The 23,891-nt window shown below is 39.8% G+C and overlaps 1 protein-coding gene and 1 non-coding gene across 5 annotated transcripts in view; one reads left to right on the top strand and one right to left on the bottom strand.

Annotated features, from left to right (window-relative positions):
- Window positions 1-23,891, bottom strand: part of NUBPL (NUBP iron-sulfur cluster assembly factor, mitochondrial) — a 340,279-nt gene that overhangs the window by 199,295 nt on the left and 117,093 nt on the right. The window lies entirely within an intron of this gene.
- On the top strand, window positions 20,009-20,115 carry LOC112128976 (U6 spliceosomal RNA). Its single transcript, XR_002911406.1, has one exon. It is a non-coding gene; the product is annotated as a U6 spliceosomal RNA (small nuclear RNA).

Raw genomic sequence — 23,891 nt, 5'->3', positions numbered from 1 at the left:
CTCAGCCAAACCTTAAAGTACTTACAGAATCAGGAAGGAGCCATCTATACCAATTTTAAGTTAATATGGACTGAATGAAGTCTTATTAATAGCAAAGAAAAATTAAAATCCCAAACTTACAAGGTTTTCAACTAAAGTAAAGTTTACTAAAAATTAACAGTGTAACATGTATTATCCTACTGCCACACACTCTCAAAGGATTTCTCAGACAATTTGCAGGAAGTGACGAAATCTATCCTTACTCAATAGACTCTTTGGCAGCAGTGACTCTCCAAAACCACCAAGGCCTAGACCTCCTCACTGCTGAGAAAAGAGGACTCTGCACCTTCTTAGGGGAAAAGTATTGTTTTTACACTAACCAGTAAGGGATAGTAGAAGATGCCACCCGGCGTTTACAGGAAAAGGCTTCTGAAATCAGACAACGCCTTTCAAACTCTTATACCAACCTCTGGAGTTGGGCAACATGGCTTCTCCCCTTTCTAGGTCCCATGGCAGCCATCTTGCTGTTACTCGCCTTTGGACCCTGTATTTTTAACCTTCTTGTCAAATTTGTTTCCTCTAGAATTGAGGCCATCAAGCTCAATTGATGGTCTTACAAATGGAACCCCAAATGAGCTCAACTAACAACTTCTACCAAGGACTCCTGGACCGACCCGCTGGCCCTTCCACTGGCCTAAAGAGCCCCCCTCTGGAGGACACTACTACTGCAGGGCCCCTTCTTTGCCCCTATCCAGCAGGAAGTAGCTAGAGCGGTCATCGGCCAAATTCCCCACAGCAGTGGGGGTGTCCTGTTTAGAGGGGGGATTGAGAAGTGACAACGTGCTAGCAGCCCTTGCTCACTCTTGGCATCTCCTTGGCCTCAGTGTCCACTCTGGCTGTGCTCGAGGAGCCCTTCAGCCTGCCGATGCACTATGGGGCCCCTACCTGGGGCTGGCAAAGACCAGAGCCGACTCCCTCTGCCCGTGGGGAGGTGTGGAGGGAGAGGCACGGGTGGGAGTTGGGGCTGTGCGCAGCGCTCACGGGCCAGCGCGGGTTCCAGGTGGGCACAGGCTCGGCAGGCCCCGCACTGGGCATGGCCAGCCGGCACCTGCTGGGCTTGATCGGGGGATGCGCTCCTTCTGGGCTGCCAGAGTGCCCGGGCTAGGCGGCGCAAAGTCCCACGGCGACTGCCATTGAGAAGTGAAGCCGTCTGGGCTTCTAGGTCAGGTGGGGACCTGGAGAATTTTTCTGTCTAGCTAAAGGTTTGTAAATGCACCAATCAGCACTCTGTGTCTAGTTAAAGGTTTGTAAATGCACCAATCAGCACTCTGTGTCTAGCTAAAGGTTTGTAAATGCACCAATCAGCACTCTGTGTCTAGCTAATTGGGTAGGGGACTTGCAGAACTTTTGTGTCTTGCTAAAGGATTGTAAATGCACCAATCAGCGCTCTGTGTCTAGCTAAAGGTTTGTAAATGCACCAATCAGCACTGTCAAAATGGACCAATCAGCTCTCTGTAAAATGGACCAATCAGCTCTCTGTAAAATGGACCAATCAGTAGGATGTGGGTGGGGCTAGATAAGGGATTAAAAGCAGGCCACCCCAGCCAGCAGCCGGCAACCTGCTTGGTTCCCCTTCCACGCTGTGGAAGCTTTGTTCTTTCGCTCTTCGCAGTAAATCTTGCTGATGCTCACTCTTTGGGTCCGCACCACCTTTATGAGCTGTAACATTCACCATGAAGGTCTGCAGCTTCACTCCTGAAGGCAGTGAGACCACGAACCCACCGGGAGGGATGAACAACTCCGGATGAGAGGAACAAACAACCCCGGAAGCGCCACCTTTATGAACTGTAACACTCACCGCGAAGGTCTGCAGCTTCACTCCTGAGGCCAGCGAGACCATGAACCCACCGGAAGGAATGAACAACCCGAGACACACTGCCTTTAAGAGCTGTAACACTCACCGCGAAGGTCTGCAGCTTCACTCCTGAAGTCAGCGAGACCACAAACCCACCAGAAGGAAGAAACTCTGGACACATCTGAACATCTGAAGGACCAAACTCTGGGCACACCATCTTTAAGAACTGTAACACTCATCACAAGCGTCCACGGCTTCATTCTTGAAGTCAGCGAGACCAAGAACCCACTAATTCCGGACACACTGGGATGTTAAAGTTTATTGTCTATGTGAATTCTGAAGTTATCCAAGATGGTGGGTAGAACTAGAGGGAATAGGAAGTGCCAACATCTTTAACAAGTGAGAAAAAAAGTGACCAAAGAAGAGAATGAGAGAAGGATTACACTTTTTTTTTTTTTAAGATGGAGTTTTGCTCTTGTTGCCTAGTGCTGGAGTGCAATGGCACGATCTCAGCTCACAGCAACCTCCGCCTCCCAGGTTCAAGTGATTCTCCTGTCTCAGCCTCCCGAGTAGCTGGGATTACAGACATGCACCACCATGCCCGGCTAATTTTGTATTTTTAGTAGAGACAGGGTTTCTCCATGTTGCTCAGGCTGGTCTCAAACTCCCGACCTCAGGTGATCTGCCCACCTTGGCCTCCCAATGTGCTGGGATTACAGGCGTGGGCCACCATGCCTGGCCGATTATACTTTCAGTAACTATGACTATCAGAAAGAATATAAGTATAAAGATCCTCAGTGAGAGATACTGTTCTCTCAATACCCAAGAGGCAGGCTTCTAAAGGGGACCCCTAGAATGTCCATCAGTGGGACAGGAAGAAGGCAAAATCCTGCCCCTGTCTCCCTTGGACCTGGATAGATACTGCTTTTACCACCCAAAGAGTCACCCTCCTGCCCTGAGAGCTGGCAAGAGGCCAATACTCACAGAACCAACACCACCCCTCTGTCAGCAGAAAGCAGTTACAGAAGACTGACCTTCACCCATTTTTCCTCAAAGATTTGTGCTCTTGGGCTCTTGAGGAGGGAAATGTTACAGGCAGTTAGACGGGCATGAGCAGGGCAGGAGAGGGCTCTTCTCCCAGACCCACTAGGAATGTCAGGTAGTGGCTGGACAATTATCATACTGCCTCTCTAAAAATGATAATTCGGCAGCTGTGCCAGGCAGAGACAATCTCCTGTTGATCCACAGCTGTTAAAGTGTTAATTAAATGCAGGCACCAAGGAGAAGCAAAAAAGGCTTCCAATAAAATCTCAGGTATTGGGCGACTGAGCCCAGGCATGCACATTGATATGGTTTGGCTCTGTGTCCCCCCCCCAAAATCTCATCTTGTAGCTCCCATAATTCCCATGAGTTGTGGGAGAGACCCAGTGGGAGATAACTGAATCAGGGGGATGGGTCTTTCCCATGCTGTTCTCAAGAGAGTGAATAAGTCTCACAAGATCTGATAGTTTTAAAATTGGGAGTTTCCCTGCACAAGCTCTCTGTCTGCGGCCATCCATGTAAGAGGTGACTTGCTCCTCCTTGCCTTCTGCCATGATTGTGAGGCCTCCCCAGGCATGTGGATCTGTAAGTTTCTTCCCAGTCTCAGGTACGTCTTTCTCAGCAGTGTGAAAACAGACTAATATACACATTAAGAGGCAAAATGGTGGAGTAAGACCTTACTGGGGCACTCCACCAGAAAAGGAAAGAAAGCCTCAGATGGGCATGTGTACAACTTCCCAAACACACTGTGTGTGCTCAATTCCCAAGGGTAAGAAGGGCACTGTGCATGCAGGCAGCCCACCCTAAGGGAAGAATCACGAGAAAGGGGCCCAGGATGCCAGTTTATAAAGTCCTAGGATCATGGTTAAACAGGGCACTTATTCTTCAAGTTGCTCATTTGGATCTCTTCCAAATGCACTTTTCTTTCCTCCTGCTCTAAAGCTTTTTAACAAACTTCTCCTCCTGCAAAAAGAATATAAGTATTGGAGTAGAAGCTGCCCTAGCAAATAAGGAATATGCCAAATCTTACCCTAAATCTCTAGTAGACAGTGAGTCAAAAAACGAGCTCTACTTAAGACTTCATTAAAAGCATTGTCTGCAGGGAATCACAGTTTTTAGTTAAAGATATTAAGGAGAATTTATGCAATACAAAATTGGGCACCAGAAGCACCAAACAAAAATTGGGGAAGAAAAGGAAGAAATGTTTAGGTTTAGGAGAAAGGAAGTCCTAAACAGCATAAAGATGAAAAATTTTTCTTTTTAATGACCAGAGAGGCTTATATTTGGGCACTTACCAAGAGTGACAGGAATGTGGGGTATAACAGAATTAGTAGACCTCAAAGTATTTTTTTAAAAACTGCCCTAGTAGCCTCTCTAGCTGGAGAATATTATAGTCGAAATCAATTGTACTTTCAAGGAATTCTGAGTTTTAATTACTAGAAAATTTCAGTAGCAATATGTCATACCTACTAGGTTAATATCCAAATTTAGCTTTATACATACATTCACTTTGGAAACCAGTATTGTTCACATTATTTCTGTAAAGAATTTAACCTTGCCGCAAAAGGCCCCAAGATAATTTGTCTTTGACCTCAGCTTCTAGGATGTAATCTCTAAGGTCTCTGCTCATGGGCCTTGAGCTAGCCATGTAGTAATAATGTGATTTAGAGTGGGGGCTTTGGGTCATGCCTGGAGGGACAGAGACAAAAGAATGAGATCAGCCATATGGACAATCAATCGTGCCCCATCACAGAGCCCCAATAAAAATTCTGAACATCAAGGCTCACATGAGCTTCCCTGGTTGGCAATGCTACACCCGTATTGTCATACATCAATGCCAGGAGACTAACAGACTGATTCTGAGGGGAAAAGACAACAGAAGCTCTGCATTTGATAACTCCCCAGACTCCACCTTATGTACTTCTTCCCTTGGCTGATTTTAATATGTACTCTTTTCCTGTAATGAACTATAAGTGTGAGTATAACATCTTTCAGTGAGTTCTTTGAGTCCTTCTAACGAATTATTGAACCTAAGGGTGATCTTGGGAACCCCTACACTTGCAGTCAATGTCAAAAGTGAGGGCAGTCTCATGGGGACTATGCTCTTTAACACCATTATTTGACCTAAACTCTTCACATATTGCAAAGGGTTCTTTCTAAATCTATTTGTTTACAGGGAATAAAAATGATTTGAAAAGAATCCAATACTTAACATTAGGTGAAACTATTGTGGCTGGAATTGGTGGGTTCTTGGTCTCACTGACTTCAAGAATGAAGCCGTGGACCCTTGCGGTGAGCGTTTAAGTTCTTAAAGATGGTGTGTCCGGAGTTTCTTCTTACTAGTGGGTTCATGGTCTCCCTGACTTCAGGAGTGAAGCTGCAGACCTTCACAGTGAGTGTTGCAGCTCTTAAAGATGGCACATCTGGAGTTGTTCGTTCCTTCCAGTGGGTTCGTGGTCTCGCTGGCTTCAGGAGTGAAGCTGCAGACCTTCGCAGTGAGTGTTACAGCTCATAAAGGTGGCGCGGACCCAAAGAGTGAGCAGCAGCAAGATTTATTGCAAAGAGCGAAAGAACAAAGCTTCCACATGTGGAAGGGGACCCAAGTGGGTTGCCACTGCTGGCTCGGGCAGCCTGCTTTTATTCCCTTATCTGATCCCACCCACATCCTGCTGATTGGTCCATTTTACAGACAGCTGATTGGTACGTTTTGACAGGGTGCTGATTGGTGCGTTTACAATCCCTGAGCTAGACACAGAGTGCTGATTGGTGCATTTACAATCCTCTAGCTAGACATAAAAGTTCTCCAAGTCCCCACTAGATGAGCTAGACGCAGCACACGGACTGGTGCATTTACAAACCTTTAGCTAGACACAGAGTGCTGATTGGTGCACATACAATCCTCTAGCTAAACACAAAAGTTCTCCAAGTCCCCACCCAGCTCAGGAGCCCAGCTGGCTTCGTCTAGTGGATCCTGTGCCGGAGCCATTGGTGGAGCTGCCTGCCAGTCCCGCGCCACGCACCTGCACTCCTCAGTCCTTGGGCAGTCAATGGGACTGGGTGCCCCAGAGCAGTGGGCAGCACCCATCGGGGAGGCTTGGGCCGTGTGGGAGCCCATGGTGGCGGTGGGGGGGGAGGGCATGGCAGTCTGCAGGTCCTGAGCCCTGCCCTGTGGAGGGGCGGCTGAGGCCCAGCGAGAATTCAAGTGTGGCGTAGGCAGGCCGGCAGTGCTGGGGGACCCAGCGCACCCTCCACAGCTGCTGGCCCAGGTGCTAAGCCCCTCACTGCCCGGGGCCAGTGGCACCGGCCGGCTGCTCCAAGTGCAGGGCCCGCCAAGCCTGCGCCCACCCGGAACTCATGCTGGCCTGCGAGGGCCACATGCAACCTCGATTCCCGCCCACACCTCTCCCTCCACACCTCCCCGCAAGCAGAGGGAGCTGGCTCCGGCCTTGGCCTGCCCAGAGAGGGGCTCCCACAGTGCAGCAGTGGGCTGAAGGGCTCCTCAAGTGCGGCCAGAGTGGGCGATGAGGCCGAGAAGGCGCCAAGAGCGAGCGAGGGCTGCCAGCATGCTGTCACCTCTCACTATTACTGAATAGTAACTAGTCTACTGAACTACTAATGGCCATCTGCTTCCACAAATCCCTCTTAACAGTGTAGAAGTATCAACAATTAACCACTAAGAAAAGCGCTGTTGGGTTTTAATCTGGATAATATAGACATTTACTGTGTCACTGGACAGAAACTTATTTCCCTTTACTGAATAATAGCTTGTTCTGGGTAACTGGGAAATGCCATTGTACCTCAGTGAAATGTAATTAAGCCCAAATAATGAATACTTTATAACAATTTTAATTCAATTTTTAAGTTTTACCTTATTTTAATTGACAAAGAATAACTGCACAGTATATTTATGTGGTGCAATGTGATGTTTCGATACATGCTGACATTGCAGAATGATGAAATCAAGCAACTAACATACTCATCACCTCACATACTTAACATTTTAAAAATTTTTTATGGTAAGAACATTTAAAATCTAATCCTACAGTTACTATACTTAATAAATGAATGATATTACTGCAGTTATTGACATCACAACATAGAAGAGTATCAAACTTCTCATTGCCAAACACTACTAAAAAGACTTTGTAACAGGTCTCCATATAAACTTCACCAAAATATATTTCAGAGTAAAGATATTTACAGATACATTCACTCAGAAATGTCTTATAAAATACAACGTATAAAATACAAAACTTGTAGCTGAATGAGAACTTGGGAAACAAAGGAATACTCTTAATATTTTGTCAATTAGCGTTTCAGGGATGACATTAAAAAGAGTGTTTTCAATCTTTCAAGCAAAAATTTAAAACTTTTAAAACTTCAGTTGTACAGTTTAGTTAAAAGCTGAGCCAAGAGAATCAGAGAGATTACAAGTAGGACCCTGCCCAAGTTATTTAACCTCATTGTGCCTCAGTTTCATCATTTGTAAAAATAATAATGATAATAATAATAATAGTACATTATACAGAATTGTGTGATTTAAATGTGAATGCAGATAAACAGTATAAGGCTTAGCAGATAGTAAATACCTAAAAATAGGTAGCTATTTTTAGTAAAATATCATTGTCTAGGGATAATATATCAATTCAACCTATTTAATTTGATGCTTTCTGCATTCAGATAATTAATACACGACATTTAGATGCTACCAAAATAAACTAACTATAAAAGTCTATTTGTTTCTACAGACATATAGGCTTACCCTAAACAAAAAATATTTTTAAAAGATATTTAAGTCATTATGGGCCGGGCGCAGTGGCTCATGCCTGTAATCCCAAGGCAGGTGGACTGCTTGAGATCAAGAGTTCAAGACCAGCCTGACCAACATGGCGAAATGCCATCTCTACTAAAAATACAAAAATTAGCCAGACATGGTGGTGCATGTCTGTAGTCTTAGCTACTCGGGAGGCTGAGGCAGGAGAATTGCTTGAACCCAGGAGGCGGAGGTTGCAGTGAGCCGAGATCATGCCACTGCACTCCAGCCTGGGTGACAAAGAGAGACTCCGTCTAAAAAAAAAAAAAAAAGTGTAAGTCACTATTGAGTCACTTCTTTTGGTGGACTTTCCATCAACATCACATTAATAATAATACAGAAAATAAGTAGTGAACACAGACACATGCCTATGAAGGCAAATAGTATAGAATTTTTTTTCAAACTATGAATGATCACATAGCACTGGCTTAAAAAAAAATCAGTAAGTAAATGTTCACAGTAGCCAAAAGAATCTATAGGACAGGTTTCATGCCTTTTTTATTTATAACAATATCCCTAACATCTAACTACTGAAAAAATGAATAAAGCCAGAGGGTAGCTTGCCTTAAAAAGTAGCAAGGAGACACTGATGGTCTCTGAAATTACTGACATGAGAGTTATGCTTTGGGAAGAATCATCTGGCAATCTCTGGTAAGTGATAGGGGGTAAAATAAAGTCAGTGATGAGGGCATAAAAGAGGATGTTACTAAAACAAGTTACCAAAACTGCCACCATCAGTTTAAAATAGTCTTTCAACACTTAAAAAAAAAAAAAAAAAAAAAAAAAAAAGACCAAAATGGATGACATAGAATCACTCTGCAGCAATTACGGCAAAGATGGGAGTACAATTCAATCAGTATTAAAATAATTATAAGGAAAACACTGACTATATCTCATCATATCTAAAACACCATAGATTGGAAGATACACCATTATTTTATATACAACCAAGAAAGAAAACAATGCTAAATATTAAACTGACACAATGCCAAGATGTTATTGATTATAAAATACTCTACAATTTCAGAGACATTAAAATTTGAAAAATATATAACTTAAAGTCAATGAAAAATAGTATCTACCTAAATAGTAAAAAGAGGTCATAATCTCCAGTACTGGAAGTCCCCAATAATATTTATTACTCCTCATCACCTGCTTGGGATCTGTTCAATGTTCAAGTCTTCTTGGAGCTTAAATAGCCCCAGCAGGCTTTTGACATCTGACTCCGATCCCATGATCCCCGACTGCACCAAAAGACATAGGGTAGGCCCTTACCTGTCCAACAGGGGCCACTACTCTAAGAAGCTCTCCTAAAGGCTCAGCAAGTAATCTCACGTGACCTTTATTAAGGCTTCTTAAATCACTGCAGAAGACAAGACTCTATGTTTTATAATTACCCTCATCCTAACTCAGTTCAAATCACTGTAGGTTATTCTTCAAAGTCTGCATCATGGAAAATGGAGAGATTTTTCTCTTTAACTCTGCTGGTCAGAGATGAAGTCATGCCTTTCCAGTTTTCAATGCTGTATATTTAATCTGCAACAAAAATGTTAAGCCCTAACAGCCTTTTCATATTTTAGTTTGTCACCTTGGCATTGCAGAATAAATATTGATTAAAACAAAATTTTAAGTCTGCATTAAACAACAGAAAGAGTAAAAAAGTTAGGCATTCTTCTGGAAGTGTTTAAGGTAGAAATAGGATATTGTAAAGGTGGTAATTAGCCTCCTTTTAATTTATTTATTTTCAAAAGCAAATTACTTCAGCCTCACTATTTTTTGTTGCTAATAAATTGTGTCTGATATCTTTCATTCCCCGTTGATCAATATATTTCACCGGCTTGGCACATTTTTCTAATAGTGCTTCCTTTTGCTCTAATTTTGATTGTTGGCTTTCAATTGAATAAGACTGTGCCATTTTATCTCTTATAAACAAGCCAGCTTTCTGCATGCTTCCTACTTTTGTCAGAGCTACAGTTAGAGCCTACCCTTAGCATGAACTATTCCAGGACCTCTATTTCATTACTTTCCTCTGGTAGATACACAAAGAAGGACATGAGAAAAGTTTTATCTGTCTGGTCAGAACAAAAGACAACCCAAGCATCTTTGCTTTATATTTGAAACACTGGTCAAATTTAAACTACAATGATGGCTTCAATTTCATAGTACCTTTATGTCCTTTCTCTTTCTTGTTACTTCCTTTCCTGTTCTCTTTTCAGATTCAGGCCTGGAGTTAGACAAGACACTCCGTTTTTCTCTTATATTTTTACTTCTTTATTTAGAAGCCGGAAAAATCAGAAATGAAATCTGTTGTTAAACTTTTATGTTTGTATTTAAACAGTCAAATTATACCCCCAATTCTATGTTCTGAAAGTTTCTAATTCTCTAATGTTCACTTAGTGAGAATGAGAAATTAATATGAATGGACAGAATCAGGGAAAGGTCTACCTCTCTCTTTAGGGAGCATCTGAATCAATGACAGGAAAGTAAAATTGGTAACCTGAGCCCACAGCTTCAATCATTTCTAGAGCCTAAGTTAGTCTACAAATGGGTTGAGAACATATTTTTTTTCACTCAGGCGAAAAGTCATTTCCAAAGTAAACAAAGACTTTAAACTGGGAATTAAGGGCAAGATCAGGGATAAGGAAGTTAATACCATATTGAAAAGTTCTAAGGAAGAAGGCCATGTAACTAGATAAAGAAGCATAACCTTGACAAAGGAGACAGCCAGTGTGAGGAAATAGCTAGTGATATAACAAATGGGAGAACAAGAGATGACATGCTAGCATCCAGAACAGTGCAAGATGTGTCTGCAAGACCTAAAGCCTAAAGAAGGAATTCATGGCCAATAACAGTAAAGTACCTTCCTCTTCCAAAGATGACAGAACTAGAGTTGACCCAAGAAGGCTGATCAATAATATAGAGCAGAATATAATCTAGCTCAGCTATATATAATCAGAAGGCTGCAGCAGGAGGTCTTCCCTGGGTGTTGGGTTAGAAAAATACTCCAACAGCCAGGTCCCTCTCAGCTTTTCAAATTGCTACAATTCAAAACTACACAGCACAAGCAGTGAAATATCAGTGGCTGATACTTTAAAACAGTAACTCCCCTCCTTATTTTATACTTTGGTTACTTTGTTTTATTTCTATTGCTTTCTTGATAAAATTACCCATTTAAAGCATCAGATCACTAAGTAATTTTATCAAGTGAAAAGTGTCTCTATACCTGTATTACTAGAAACCAAAAGATAAAAGTAAATTAGTGAAGTAGTAACAGTGACCACATCTACTATAGCACTTGAGAAATTTGGCATAAATGACTGAGGTGGTGTTTTAGTCTGTTTTCTGTTGCTATAACTGAATACCACAGACTGGGTGATTTATAAAGAATAGAGTTTTATTTAGCTCATGATTCTGGAGGCTAGGAAGTCCAAGGTCAAGATACCAGCATCTTGCGAGGGCCTTTGTGCTGCATGATTCCATTAAGAAAGGACCAGTAAGCAATGCAAAAGAGAAAGCACAAGCGGCCAGGCTCACTATATAACAATACACTCTTGTAATAACTAACCCATTCCCATGATAACATTAATTCATTCATGAGGACTCAGCCCTTCACGACCCCATCACCTGTCATTAGGCCCCACCTCCCAACACTGCCTGGTTGGGGACCAAGTTTCAACATGAGATTTGGAGGTGACCAACACCCAAACCATAGTGAGTGGGAAACTGGGAACAGTTGGTGCCAATCTAAAAAGTTGCAGTAACTTTTGGTCTTAGATAGCTCCAGTAGCAACATTAAAAAAAAAAAAAAAAAAAGGAACACTACAATACTCAAAAACTGCATATATAAGTACTCATCATCACAGTGAGTTGTAGGTACACATGTAAGTCATCTGACAACAGAAAAAGAAGGACATTTTAAGTAGAAGGAAATAACCAGCAATTAATATTCATAGGCTGTTTCTAACTCCTTCTAACAACTTGTTCTCTTTCAATGCTGACTAACGGGGTTTGCTCTATGACACGGACCTTAAATGAGACTGCAAACTCTTATACTGTGTAACACTATTACCAACCTGATGGTCAACACTATGTAACACTCAGCCTTGTTCTCTAAATTCCAACTTTGATTGCCTTAAATAAAACATTGCACAACAGTATTTTTTAAATCATCAAAACTAGCATATCTGTATTTCTTGCTTATTACTACAAGTCAAAAGTAGATCTGTAACTAAAGGCTTTATTTCACATTTTGAACTCTGGATCTATGTCTTATACAACTGTGTAACCTCAACATCTAACCAATGGCCCAAACATAGTAAATAGCCAATAAATGTCCGTTGCTGGCTGTGCGCAGAGGCTCACACCTGTAATCCCAACACTTTGAAAGGCCGAGGCGAGCAGATCATGAGGTCAGGAGTTCCAGACCAGCCTGACCAACATGGTGAAACCCCGTCTCTACTAAAAATACAAAAATTAGCCAGACATAATGGCGCACGCCTGTAATCCCAGCTACTCAGGAGGTTGAGGCAGGAGAATCGCTTGAACCCAGGAGGCGGAGGTTGCAGTGAGCCAAGATCACGCCACTGCACTCCTGCCTGGGCGACAGAGCAAGACTCCATCATAAATAAATAAATGTATGTAAGTATGTATGTATGTTGCTGTAAGTTGACAAAAAGCCCAATGACATTTTTAAAGTACAACAATAAGTATCTGCTGTCAGCTCAATAAATAATTATTAAATAAGTGAAAAAATGCCCAAAAAGAACTTGTTAGATTAATCAAACTAAGCTACTCGCCAAATAATACTGCCTTACACAAATATTTCAAAGAACTGGACTTTAGTTATGTATCTATTTCCTTGTTCACTAATCTATAATTTTAAAATGGAAAGGAGAATTCAAAATCGGGATTAATGTACCTGATTCCTTAGCTTCACATTAAGCTCCCAAATAAATCTAAGAACAATAACTGAACTATATTATATAGAAAGTCTACCTCACGTTGGCCAGGCACGGTGGCTCACGCCTGTAATCCCAGCACTCTGGGAGGCCAAGGCGGGCAGATCACGAGGTCAGGAGATCAAGACCACCCTGGCTAACACGGTGAAACCCTGTCTCTACTAAAAATACAAAAAATTAGCTAGGTATGGTGGTGGGTTCCTGTAATCCCAGACACTCAGGAGGCTGAGGCAGGAGAATGGTGTGAACCCAAGAGGTGGAGCTTGCAGTGAGCCCAGATAGCCCCACTGCACTCCAGCCTGGGCAACAGAGCGAGACTCCGTCTCAAAAAAAAAAGAAAGAAAGTCTACCTCATGTTTAAAGGTTTTTTTTTTTTTTTTTTTAAATTTTGTCTTAGGTACCTAAAAGGCTACCGCCATGTCCAACTGAATTAATTAATGTTCCTCATTTCTTAATGTTTAAAGTATTTTTAAAATATGAGGTCTGCTAGAGTACCTGATGATGCAAAAATCATAAAAAGAAATTAATAAGGTCACATGCCCCAAACCGACAATAACAATATTCAATGACTTCACCTATAGTTAATGCATAATCTATGAACCTTTTCTATGCAAGGTAATTAATTTCTTTGGTATATTTAGATATGGCTAACTTAATTATCTTAAGAACATCATTTAATATTTTATCTCTCTCACACTTAGGCATAACTTAATATATCATACCATAAATTTGGATGAGGTGGATGAGGCTGGTAACTTATATTAGTTTTATAATGTCAAAGGAAGAAAAACGGATCATTTCCTTAGAAACTATTTAAACTATGAATGACTACAGTGAAGGTCGTCTGAAGTATTTTTCTCATGCCTCCATATATCTTAAGAGGCTGAATATATCCAGATCTATTACTACCATCAAATTAGAAGGATTTAGATATGATTCAGTTAATTATGGATGCCTTACAACTACTAATATTTAAACACTGAATTGTTTCACAATTCACCTTAAAGTGAACTATTTTAAGAGCCTTTAAAATCATTGGGTATAATAATAATTTCTGATATAGAATACTGTTTGAAATCAAATGGGTTACAGATTTTAAAATATGTTTTCATCATACTGACTTCATATCAAAATGGCACTTGTAATAAAAACTTAACAATATTTATTTCCACAATACATTGGCCATTACCTAAGAAACCTCTACTGCTGCAAATATTAAGCAGGGAAAAAAAAAGAATGTGGTCATTAATTATTCTGTTAAACACTGAGAAAATACACCTATTACAGCTTCTTGTATAATCACTTGCCATTTAAGAAACTATGTATCAAACTCCTTTGGCTCTTCCCATGAGAGGTACTTAGGGGGCTCCAATTTTTTTTTTCATTTTATACAGGATTAAGTAGAGCTTAGCCCAACTCAGAATCAAAATTCTTTAGGAAACCAAAAGCTGAGAATATTCCTTATTCAAAAGTGAAATTCCATTGTCAGGGAAATCACTAATACCAACTATCAAGGGAAAATGTCTCATTTCTATTGCAGGATCAGCTAAAGTGAAACTGCTTCTTTAGTTGCTAGGAAACAACCAACTCATTATATGCCATTATCAGAAGCCTAGAGAAGAAAACTGGCATCTGCTTCACATTTGGGGATACTGAAGATTGAACTAAAAGCACTAAAACTGCTGCCAAAATCCGTGGTCTCTAGGGTTCACACTATGACCCCAGCAGGTGCTAACATCACACTAGCCTTTGAAGTTTTTCTTTCTGTGGCTATTTGTCTAATAACTAAAATTGGTTTTTTCAATATCACATATTTTAAAACATAAAGATTCTAAGAAAAGACTTTTCTCATTTGCATTAAACTAATTATATCTATGTTCAGGAGCACAATTCAGGAGGAAAAAAATAGTAATCAGGAATCTTAACAAATAACAGAAAAATTTAAAATTATCAGTTATTCATTGAGTGAAATGTATTAGATATTTATGCCTATAATTATTAAAGTCAAAATAGAAAATAAAAGGAAATTGTTTCAAATATCAGGAGAATAAAAAGGAATACATACTGATAAATCTAATACTCAAAATAACATCCTAGCATATATCTGCCTATTTTTCCTAACAGATCCTAAAGTTTAACTTTAAAAAATATATATATCCTGACATGCTTTTTTCCCAAGGCATCACAAAATGCATTCATGAACATATACCATATTTATTAATCAATCTGTTCCCTTCCTTCTAGCAGATGAGGTTAGAAGGACATATGGTAAAATTATGCAGATTACCGAACAGTGGCCAGTTGAAACCAAGAGACTTCATGTATCCTGAAAAATAAGTTATCCTTCAGAAGAAGCTGCAGAGGTTGATAAAGGCATTGACAAACCATCTTCCTTCATGAAATTACAAGGAACAATCCTGGCAAGACTGCCCCGTCCTGGTATAATTCTTCACCCCACCTCCTACTCTAATGTTCGCCTCATTTCCACTACTCACGAGCCTGCCACTCTGGGCTAAATATATTCCCTTAATATTACCTCAAACTGATTCTCAAGCAGTGCAGCTCCACTGCATCATTATGTCTGCCTTCTCCCAACCTGACTCTTACCCCCACCTTCCTGTGTTTTTTACGAAACATCACTTCCATCTAGGGTTATCAGATTTAGCAAATAATAGTACAATTGACCCTTGAACAATACAGAGCTTAGAAATACTGATCCCCTCACAGCCAAAAATATGCATATAACTTTTGACTCCCAAAAAACTTTACTAATACCCTGCTGTTGATAAGAAGCCTTACCAATAGCAAGTCAGTCATTACCACATATTTTGTGTTATAGTATAATCTGTATTCTTACAATAAAGTAAGCTAGAGAAAATAAAATGTTATTAAGGAAGAGAAAATATATTTACTATTCATTAAGTGGAAGTGGATCACCAGAAAAGTCTTCATCCTCGTGATCTTCACATTGAGTTGGCTGAGGAAAAGGAGGAAGAGGTGGGACTGGTCTTGCTGTCTTAAGGGTGGCAGTGACAAACTTCTTTGGCTCTTCCCATGAGAAGTACTTAGGGGGCTCAGTATTAGTGTATGGAAATACATCGTAATTTCTGTCTGACTTTTTTTCCTCTAAAAATGTTTCTATATGGTACCAATCCTTCTTCCTCTGTTTGCTTTAGTTTCAGTGCCCGCATCATAGAAGTGTCCATGTCATAAAAGCCAAAAGCAGTCTTGAATAATCAAAACCCTTATGCTATGTTGTCTAATGTCAATTTGTCTTCTGGCACAGTTTCATCTACTAATTCTTCCTCATCATTTGGCACTGGTTCAGAAGCACTCATCTCCAACAAGTTGTCTCCTGTTAATTCCTCTGGTGTGGTGTCTACAAGGTCTTGAATTTCTCTGAGGTTCATATCTTGAAACCCTTCATCCCTCATCTTTTATGCCATATCCACAATCTCTTTCATGATTTTCCTGATTGACTCTGTCATAAATTTCGTGAAGTCATGAACAACATTTGGACACAGTTTTTCTCCAGCAGGAATTTCTTTTGGGCTTGATAGCTTTAACAGCTTTTTCATGATTTTTTTCTCACCAGGGTTCTCTTCCATAGCACTGACAATCCTTTCCATAGAGCATAATGAGCCTTAAAGGTCCTCACAATCCCCTGATCTAGAGTATACATTAAAGATGTTGTGTTTGAGGGCAAGAAGACCATTTCAGCACCTTTCATGTTGAACTCATATGGTTCTAGGTGGCCAGGGGCATTGTCCAATATCAAAACAATTTTGAAAGGCAGTCCCTTATTGGTAAGGTACTTCCTGACTTCAAGGAAAACACATCAGTGGACCCAATCCAGAAAAGGGGTTATCACTAAATTTTATTGTTGTCCAACCCAAAGACTGGCAGCTGGTGTTTATCTTTTCCCTTTGAGGCTCAGAGGTTAGCAGCTTTATAGATAAGGGCAGCCCTGATCATAAACCTAACTGCACTGGTACAAAATAATAGGGTTAGCCTATCCCTTCCTGTCTTAAATCCTGGTGCTCACTTCTCTTCCTTACTAATAAATGTCCTCTGTGGCATTTTTTTTTCCAGAATGAGTCATTTCCACCTGCATTAAAAACCTGTTCGAAGCATGGCACTGGTACAAAAATAGACACATAGACCAATGAAACAGAATAGAGAGCCCAGAAATAAGGCCACACATCTACAACCATCTAATCTTTAACAATGCTGACAAAAAAAAACAATGGCGAAAGGACTCCCTAGTCAATAAGTGGTGCTGGGATAACTGGCTAGCCATATGCAGACGATTCAGACTGGACCCCTTCCTTATATGATATGTAAAAATCAACTAAAGATGGATTAAAGACTTAAATGTAAAACCCAAAACTATCAAAACCCTGGAAGATAACCTAGGCAATACCATCCTGGACATAGGAATGGCAAAGATTTCATGACAAAGATGTCAACAGCAATCGCAACAAAAGCAAAAATTGACAGGTGGATCTAATTAAACTTAAAAGCTTCTGCACAGCAAAAGAAACTATCAACAGAGTAGACAGACAACCTACAGAATGAGAGAAAATATTCACAAACTATGCATCTGACAAAGGTCTAATATCCAGCATCTGTAAGGAACTTAAACAAATTTACAAGAAAAAAAAAAACTCCATTAAAAAGTGCGCAAAGGACATGAACAGATACTTATCAAAAGAAGACATATGTGTAGCCAACAAGCATATGAATAAAAGCTCAACATCACTGATCATTAGAGAAATGCAAATCAAAACCATAATAAGACAGTATCTCACACCAGTCACAATGGTTATTATTAAAATGTCAAAAAATAACTGATGCTGGCAAGGTTGGGGAGAAAAGGGAACACTTATATATACACTGTTGATAGGAGTGTAAATTAGCTCAACCATTGTGGAAAGCAGTGTGGTGATTCTGCGAAGAGCTAAACAAAACTACCATTCAACCCAACAATCCCATTACTGGGTGTATACCCTGAGGAATATAAATCATTCTACCATAAAGACACACACACATGTATGTTCCCTGCAGCACTACTCACAATAGCAAAGGCACAGAATCAACCTAAATGCCTATCAATGGTAGACTGAATAAAGAAAAGATGGTACATATACACCATGGAATACAATGCAGCCATTAAAAAAAAAAATGAGGTCAGGTCTCTTGCAGGAACATGGATGGAGCTGTAGGCCACTATCCCGAGCAACCTAATGCCGGAACAGTAAACCAAATACCACGTTTTCACTTATAAGTAGGAGCTAAATGATGAGAACACATGGACACAAAGAGGGGAACAACAGACACTGGGGCCTACTTGAGGGTGGAGGGCGGGAAGAGGGAGAGGAAAAGAAAAATAATTATTGGGTACTAGGCTTAGTACCTGGGTGATGAAATAATCTGTACAACAAACCCCCCTGAAATGAGTTTACCTATATAACAAACCTGTATCTGAACCCCTGAACCCAAAAATTTAAAAAAAAATCAAACAAAAAAAACCTGTTCAGGCAGATAGGCTTTCTCCTCAATGATTTTCTTTTTTTTTTTTTTCTTTTTTTTTCTTTGAGATAGAGTCTCACACTGTTGCCTGGGCTGGAGTGCAATGGTGCAATACTCGGCCTTCTAGGTTCAAGTGATTCTCCTGCCTCAGCCTCCCAAGTAGCTGGGATTACAGGCGCCCACCACCACGCCTGGCTAATTTTTTGTATTTTTAGTAGAGACGGGGTTTCACTATGTTGGCCAGGCTGGTCTCAAACTCCTGACTTCATGATCTGCCCACTTCGGCCTGCCAAAGTGCTGGGATTACAGGCATGAACCACCACACCCAGCCCAATGATTTTCTTAATGATGTCCATGAACTCATCTGCTGCCCCTTGGCTTGCAGAAACTGCCTCTCCTGTTACATTGACATTTTTTTAAGGGAAACCTCTTCCTAAAATTATCAAACCATCCTTTGCTGGCATTAAATTCTCCACCTTCAGATTCTTCAGCTATCTTTTGCTTTATGTTGTTATATAATGACTTCATTTTTTTCTTGAACAATATTAGAGTCTACAGGCATACTTTACTATAGCAATCCTGCACTCATATATAAGCTGCATTTTCAATACAAAGTAAAAAGGTATTTGGCAAAACGTGCAAGGTTTTCATGCCTGATAACGTAGCTGCAGCAACAACTTCACAAATTTTCTTATCTTTTCTCACAATGGTCCTTAGGTTGGATTCATTTATCTTGAAATGGCAAGCAATTGTAGCTGCAGACTTCATTCTATGGTACATATCAAGCAATTCAACTTTTTTTTGTCATGTCGTGATTTTCCTCTACTTCTTCAGAGCCTTCCAGCATCACTAGCGGCACTTCACATGGTCCCATGGTGTTATTCAAGGTTCACAGTATTATGTTAAACACAATGAAAAATACATGAAAACTGTAAGACATAACTTTTTACTGTAATAATTGATTGGAGAAATGAACTGCTCATGCAGAGATCATTAGCATGCAGCATTTTAAGTGGATACTCACAACACTTGAGCTCACCACAATAGCAACAGGAGGTAGCTAACAAAATTATCACAGCAGTACAGTATGTAGTACAGTGAATTTTATGCAGTTATAACTTAGTACTACATCTGTACATTTGTTTACATTTCTCTTGACTGCTAATGGCACCATGCACGGTCTGTAAGTTTTGTATGCATAAGTTTTGATAAATTTTAACTTTTATAATAGATTTGTGTATACTTTAGGTAGTACACAATAAAATACACTAGTATCAACATATATTTTATGCATTCATGACATATGTAATGTTTTATTAATTTTTTGATATTTCTAAGATACATGGTTCATCTGCAAGTTTTTTCAAGTTGTTCCAAATCTGCAAAAAATTTTCCAGTGTGGTTAACTGAAAAAAATCCTCACATAAGTGGACTCAAACAGTTCAAACACAGTTATACAGGAAACTCAAAGTCATTTATGCCTGAATATGAGATACACAATGAATTTTTTTTTTTGAAACAGGGTCTCACTCTGTTGCCCAGGCTGGAGTGCAGCAGCATGATCACAGCTCACTTCAATCTCAAATTCCTAGGCTCAACCAGTCCTCCCATCTCAGCCTCCCAAATAGCAAGACTACAGGTACATGCTACCATGCCCAGATGTTTTTTATTTTTTGTAGAGATAAGAGTCTTGCGATGTTGCACATGTCGGTCTCAAACTCCTGGCCTCAAGTGATCTTCCTACCTTGGTCTTCCAAAGCACTGGGATTACAGGTGTGAGCCACAGTGCCCAGCCATACTGAATAATATTTTAGTATGGGCAGATCCCAAGTGCTCACTTCAGCAGCACATATACTAAAATTGAAATGATACAGGGAAAATTAGCATGGCCCCTGCACAAGGATGACACACAAATTTGTGAAGCATTCCATGTTTTTATGAAAAGCAATAGCAAATGCTGGCAAGGATATAGAGAAAAGGCAGATCCCAAATTATTCATTGTGTGTCTGATGCTCAAACTTAACTGGGCATCCTACATATTACCTGGCAACCCTGCTCCCAATGTGTGATACCTTGATCCTTGACATTTTTATTGCTTTACTAGAGACCTGATTTTCCTCACATAACCTCATTTCCAAATTCTTTTATTTTTTAGAAAAGCCTAAGTTTTCTAATATCCCTCCTTCTCTGAACACAACCAATTTATCTCTCACTTTTCACACTTTTTCTTCCACCAGCTACTGAATTGCTTCTTCCTCATTCCAGGTGATTTTCATATTTGATCTCTCCAATTTTACCCAGTCTCCTGATCCCTCTTGACTACCTGTCTTTCTTGAAACCAGGACTTCAGTGTTCCACTCATTAATTCCCAGATAATTTTCTCCTTTGGACTTTCTGCCATACCAGTTACTAATCCTAGATCTAACAAAAGATTTACCCATGTCACCTTGCAGGCTTCAAAGAGTTACTGAAAACAGTCATAAAAACTTGGCAAAAGTAAAAATTTTGATATTCAGCATCCAGTAGGCCTTTGCTGCTACACAGGGGTCCTATCATTCATCTCCTCATCCCTCTTTTTTTTAATTCCTCTGAAAACAGTTAAAAAGAACTGCCTCTGTACCATTGTATGCCTAAGCCCGATTTTAGACCCACCAGCATTAGAGTCACCTGGAATAATCTAATTAAAATGTGAATTCCTTGGCCATACCTGGGACCTACTGAATAAAAATCTTCAAGTGGGAGAGTGGAATAGAAAGCCTATAAATTTGAATTTTAAATCAGTTCTCCATGTAATTTTCATGAACACTAAAAACTGTGCATCACTGCTCTACTGAATAAATGCACCATCTTTTCCCGTCTACTGGGAAGAATACCTTTTGTTAACCTCTTTTTAGTGTCAGGTAGGATGGGATTACTTTATCTGCCCTTTTTTTCTATTCCAAACGCAAATTTGGAAGAACTTCTTTTTCAAAAATAACTTACCTCTCTGACCTTTAATCCTATTCTCTTTTGCCTTTTTCATAATTTTTTAAAACAATCCTCTCATTTTCTATAATTTTCACTGCCTCTTCACTGAATCCTTTTACCTTGTAAAAAGTATGGCTGTCCTCTTTAAGAAAAAAAAAAAGGCTTTAATTTGATATACCACTACTCCTTAAGCTACCATCCCATTTTCCTTTCCTTTCCCTCACCCAGCCCCCAAATTCTTGAATGGCCTATTTTAGAATACAATACTCTCTATGTAGGTACAATACACCTCTACCTACATAGTATTGTTATAAATGTATTCTTAAACCCCTATACTCTTTTTTCATCCCCTGTTCTAGTTAAGGTTTACAAATTTCCACCGAACATCTATTATTCCCTTGCCCTATCTCAAACCTTGTTCTCCCTGACCTATCATTCTTAAAACTCTCCACACCAGTGATTCCCAAACTTGTCCACAGACTAGAATCAGGTGGACAGTTCCAAAAGTGATAATGCCTGGGTCACATGCCCAGGATTTGTAATTTAATTGGTCTGAAGTGTGAGCTGAAATTTGAAAATTGTTTAAAATCCCTAGATGATTCTAATATACAGATACGTTGGAAAACCATTGCTCCAAACCTTTCATCTTCATCACATTAGTATCCTTAGTTTTTACCTGTCTTTTGAACTGCTTCTTTTCCTGCTTACTAACTCCTTTTCCTCCCACTAAATCACACACCTCCAAATATGAATGTTAACCAAAGAGAAGTCCTCAATTCATTACTTTCGCTTACTATAATCAATATTAATTCAAGCCATGACAGAAGAGGTGTCTCAGCAATAATGCTGGTAATGATGTTGACACCTATTGTAACATCAACAAATCTAATACACCACTAATTATAAGATGCATCATTATTTTGTGTAGCACTAAACGAAAAAAAACACCTAAGATAAATTGGGGTCTAATAGGAGAATCCTACATAAAGCTAGGATCCCAAAGGACTACATCATCTTAAACCAAAGATAAATAATATATAAATCCACAATTTAGAAAGAAATCTCTCAACTTGGGCCGTGGCAGAGGGGAGAAAACACCTGCTTAACAACATGAACCACCAGTTGGTATACATGCAGCTTTCCAATCTGTATTCATACCACCAGAGTGGTCCCCAAAACTTCTAACAGATAATTAAATTGAAACTGCCTCAGGTTAAAGCGTTTCAGGTGACTGCAGAAACAATACAAAACCTCTCCGAAAGGACCCCACTTCAATACAGGGATAAAGCAATGCTGAAAAGCCATCAATTGCAAAAATGCATCTTAATTGAAGATAAGTTAAAATGTGAAAAAAAAAGTATATCCAGATAAAATAAAATAACAAAACCCATGTACATGACACTAGGTTTCCTAAGCATATGACACATATTAACTCATTTAATCCCCATGATGAGGTAACTACCATCAACCCCATTTACAGATGAGAAAACAAAAGCTCAGAGAAGTTTCTGCCCAAGGTCACACAGCTATTAGATATTGAAAATGGAATAAACTCAGGCAGATGTGACTTCTGAGTCCATGCCCTTAGCTATTGAGCTATGGATATAATTCTGGAAAGTGTCAATATTTAAGGGATAGGCAAGAAAAATGACCCAAAGATATCAAGGAAATTATGAAAACTGCCAGAGAAAAAACCACCTTACTCACAGAACAACTAAAGAAACTACTACTATGGTAGTAGCAGTTGAAGGTCAGAGGACAGTGGAACATCATTTAAGACTTGTATTTAAAATGTCAACTCAAAATTCTACATGCAGTGAAAATAAAGAGGGAAAAATAAAGACATTTCCAATAAATAAAAGTTGAGAAAATTCATCACCAGCAGACCTATACCATAAAAAAAAAACTAAAGGAAGATTTTTAAGATAAAGAAAAACAATACCAGATTAAACTCAAATCTAAAGAAAAATTTAAAAAGTACTGAAATAGCAAGTGTATAGGTAAATAAAAAAGATTGTTTTGGCGGCCGGGCGCGGTGGCTCACGCCTGTAATCCCAGCACTTTGGGAGGCCGAGGCAGGCAGATCACGAGGTCAGGAGATTGAGACCATCCTAGCCAACATGGTGAAACCCCGTCTCTACTAAAAATACAAAAATTAGCTGGATGTGGTGGCCTGTAATCCCAGCTACTTGGGAGGCTGAGGCAAGAGAATTGCTTGAACCAATGAGGCAGAAGTTGCAGTGAGCCTAGATTGTATCACTGAGCTACAGCCTAGTGACAGAGTGAGACCCTGTCTCACAAAAAAAAAAAAAAAAAAAAAAGATTGTTTTATTAACTAGCTTAAAAGATGACTAAATGAGTTTTATAGCACTGTATGTGAGATTTATAATGGATGTATAGTTAAAATATATCACAATAAAATATAGGAGATGGTGAATGGTACTGTATTGTTACAAGGTGCTATAGTTTGGATAGATGTCTCTCCAAACCTCATGTTGAAATTGTATCTCCAATGTTGGAGGTGGAATCTAGTGGGAGGTGCTTGGGTCACGGAAGAGGATCCCTCATAAACAGCTTGGTGCCATCCTTACAGTAATGAGAGTTCTCACTCTATTAGTTTCTACAAGAGCTCATTGTCAAAAAAAAAAAAAAAAAAAAAAAAAAAAAAAAAAAAAAAAAGAACCTAGCACCTCCTCTCCGCCTCACTTCCTCTCTCTTGTCATGTGATCTCTGCATATACTGGCTC

The sequence above is a fragment of the Pongo abelii genome, chromosome 15 (assembly GCF_028885655.2).
Source record: "Pongo abelii isolate AG06213 chromosome 15, NHGRI_mPonAbe1-v2.0_pri, whole genome shotgun sequence".
NCBI classification, from domain to species: Eukaryota; Metazoa; Chordata; class Mammalia; order Primates; family Hominidae; genus Pongo; species Pongo abelii.
Note: the sequence above shows the minus strand (reverse complement) of the source record. Positions and strands in the feature narration are given on the sequence as shown.